General features: G+C 45.3%; 1 long non-coding RNA gene across 1 annotated transcript; it reads right to left on the reverse strand.

The window, feature by feature from the left end:
- Positions 1–668: 668 nt before the first annotated feature.
- LOC134433563 (uncharacterized) lies at positions 669–2787 on the reverse strand. The gene is made up of 3 exons (XR_010031629.1): positions 2653–2787; positions 881–2571; positions 669–746 (listed from the first exon to the last, which is right to left on the reverse strand). It is a non-coding gene; the product is annotated as an uncharacterized LOC134433563 (long non-coding RNA).
- Between the last annotated feature and the right edge of the window lie 989 nt (positions 2788–3776).

Genomic DNA, 3776 nt, shown 5'->3' on the forward strand with positions numbered 1-3776 from the left:
TTTTTTTCTGTTTTTTTTCCCTGTTTGTTTTTTTTTTTTTTCTTGGTTTTTTCTGGGTTTTTTCTGGTCCATCTTGTGGGGTTTTTTTCTGGGATTCATCTTGCCCATCTTGAGGTTTTTTTCTTGGTTTTCTGTGGATGTTTTCTGGGTTTTTTCTTGCCCATCTTGGGGGTTTTTTTTTCTGGGTATTCTCGCCCATGTTGGTGTTTTTTTCTTGGTTTTCTTTGCCCATCTTGGGGGTTTTTCCGGTTTTTGGTCCCCTGGTTTTTTTTTTTCTGGTTTTTTTCTGGGTTTTTCTGGCCCATCTGGGGTTTTTTTCTGGGTCTTTTTCTTGCCCATCTTGGATTGTTTTCTTGCCCATGTTGGCGTTTCATTCTTGGTTTTTTCTTGCCCATCTTGGGGGTTTTTAGCTTTTTTTCCCGGGTTTGCTCTTGCCCCTCTTGAGGTTTCTTCCCTGGGATTGTTCTGGGTTTTTTCTTGATTTTTTTCTTGCCCATCTTGAATTTTTTTTCCTAGGTTTTTGTGGGGTTTCTTTGTTGCCCATCTTGGGGTGTTTTCTGGGTTTTTTTCTGGGTTTTTCTTGCCCATCTTGGGTTTTTTTACTGAGTTTTTGGTCTTTTCTAGCCTATCTTGGGGTATTTTTCTGGGTTTTTACTTGGCCCAGGACCAAAAAAAAAAAAAAAACCAGCCAGGGTGGAAGGCGGCTGGGGATTTTTTATTCTCAATTTAACAATGAGTTGCAAAACCTGAAAAGCAAAAGTCATATACACAAGGTTAAATCCAGTCAGCATGCGCTCACACACGCAGAGACGAGCAGACAGACACAGCCACATGCTCTCACACACGCTCCTTCCACTTACATGTTCACTGTGGCACTTACCTGAGATGCTGAAGAAGGTGCTTTGACACATCTTCTGGCTGCCGCTCCTTGAGCTAAATGGCAGATCCTGGGAAATCAGCAGCCTCGGGGACCTGTGAGACAACAGGAAGGGGCAACAAGTGGCTATCTGACAGCTAGGACTTGTCTCCACTCTGGACTGATAAATTTTCTACCCAAAATCCCACAAAAGATAGATGAACAGGAAAGTTGTTATAAGTGTTCTACCTAACTGTGACTACGTGCCAGGGCACGGCAGCTCCGATAATAAGTGGTACAGTGTAAGTACACACAATAAAAGCTGATGCATACAGTGCAAGTGTACATAGAGTGTAAGTACACACAATATAAGGCGACATGCTTACATACAGTGTAAGTAAAGACAATATAAGGCGATGCATGTACATACAGAATAAGTACATATAGTATAAGCCAGCATAGGTACACACAATATAAACCAACACAAGTACATGCAATGTAAGTACGTACAGTATAAGCCAACACAGGTACACACAATATAAACCAACACAGGTACATGCAATATAAGCCAACATGGGTACATGCAATGTAAGTACATACAGTATAAGCCAACATAGGTATATACAGTATAAGCCAGCATAGGTACATACAGTATAAGTACATACAATATAAGCCAACATAGGAACATACAATATAAACCACGACTTAAGATAACTCTCTGGAAGACTACTTATTGAGCCCTGTACCCTTTGAGAAGATGGAACCTATAGAACTACTGCAGTCACGTGAGGAGGGTGTAAGATGCTCCCTCTAGAAGTCCAAGAAAATGGAAAAAAACCCACTACCAAAGCTGATAGTGAGAACGAAGATGGATGAGAACATCTTGTCCCTGTGAGACATTCCTGTCTCAAAGAGTAAAAATGTAAAGATGCTGGAATAAGTGATATCCAGAAAGGAATGTGAGTAGAACATGGCCTATATGGCACAGAAGAGAGCTGATCAAGCATCGCGATGTAACAAAGGCCTATGACATGGAAGACAATGGACACACACTACATAACACAGAAAACATAACATACACACAGATGACATAACACAGAGACAAGTTGCAACTGCTTGGCACTTTCCCTTTAGGGACCCGAGAGTCCTAGCACAGGACGAGCCAGAGGCCAATGAGGCCAAGGGAAAGGAAGCCCTATGACAACAGCACGTGATGATGAAATGTAACTCATTAAAGGAAGTTAGGGCCAAAGCAGTTAGGAGGATGCTCGAGAGGCTCAGCAAGCCTAGAGAAGGAAGCGGACTGCCAGGTAACTGCGGCTACAGCTCCGGACCTGAAGGCGAGCTCCACGGAGGAAAGAGCCATGACGACGTCAAGTCGAGGAAGGCAGATGACGCAAAGTTCACGAGAATGTGGAGATGGGTAGGAACTGCCCTGCCCGGCAAAGGCTCTGGTGAGGCTGAGGAGAAACCCTCTCCCTTTACTTCCAGGGAGCCTGTCCCACTACAGACCTCTCCGCTAAGCTGACATCAGATGGCCTCCTGTGATAGTAAAGGTTTTTCCCCTTCTCCCAACCACTGGCCCCGACACTTAGCTTTTGGAAGACAAGCGGACAAAATCCATCCTCGGTCGGACGTGGACGTTGAGATGTTCTCAATGTGTGTGCTTCGGTGCTGCCGCTTCCAAGCTGTGGCTACAAGCCTCCCCAGGGTACCTAAGGCAAAACAGAAAATGTGATTATTGCCCTCAAAAACAGTAATCCCCAGGACTCCTCTGCACCCCTGCCCCAGCTCACCTCAAGTCTTGATTTGACTCCAGAGGCCGCCCGGAAGATACCTGCAAAAAGAAAATGTACACACTTAGCATGCTGCTTCATAACGCTCACCGAGGAATCAGCCTGCCTAAACTCCGAGTCACCTGCCCTCCTCTCTTCCCCGGCATGCCTAGGGCAGCAACAGCACCTGCAAAGAAACAAAGCTGAAAAGCATGCTGAAATACTGTGAAAACACAACCTCCCAACCCTGACAAGTATGCCGTACTGATACCTTAAGCTTGAACCCACCTGGCATGGGCATGCTGGGCTAGGATAGATGGCAAGAAGTCCATCTAAAATAAAAAGAGGAATAATACATACTTAGAGCTGCACCAGAAACTGAGATCTCAGCAATAACAACTGCTTCGGTACCCTACTCAATGCTCACCTTGCCCACTCAGCCTTGACAGCTGCTCTCCGCCTTGACTTCCTAAAAAATAAAGACAAAGAGCAGAGCTGCAGCAGCCACAATTTATGCTTCCTCTGCAGAGACAAACAGTGACTGACCTTCACAGGGGAATCCCCTTACCCAGAATGGGGGGCTCTGCCCTGGATTTATCCTTCTGCAACTAAAAGAAAGTTAGGATGAAAGTCAAAGGGCTGCAGGATAACTTATGGGCTCCAGGTATCCTGTGTCCATCTACAAATCCCATCTAGAATCCAGCTACAACCCACATTACAAATTCCAAGTCCCTGGGACTTTTCCTATTGCACCAGGCTATGCAGCAGGGCAGAGCAGCAGCTCGAGAACAAATGTGTGCAGACACCCGTGACACAGGACAGACAAGACGTGACAAACACTGGGGACACAACAGGAACAGAAATCTCTTAGCAAGGAAAATAGCTGCAAGGATTGAGAGAATGCAAAAGAAGAAAAGTTGAAGCTGATGGCGAGCTGATGAGGCTCAGAGAACCCTGGAGGAAGAAGATGCAAACTGAATGATTTATTCCAAAAACTGCAAAGATGGATGCCCGAGAATCCTACAGTCAGAATCCTCTCCCTAACCTCACATCCTTACAAGTCCTACTCTGCTATAATGGATCATTGCGCAGCATGGCTGTCCGTACAGCTCAGAACAAGACATGACAAGACATCTGACTGGACG

The sequence above is a fragment of the Melospiza melodia genome, unplaced genomic scaffold (assembly GCF_035770615.1).
Source record: "Melospiza melodia melodia isolate bMelMel2 unplaced genomic scaffold, bMelMel2.pri scaffold_204, whole genome shotgun sequence".
Classification (NCBI taxonomy): domain Eukaryota; kingdom Metazoa; phylum Chordata; class Aves; order Passeriformes; family Passerellidae; genus Melospiza; species Melospiza melodia.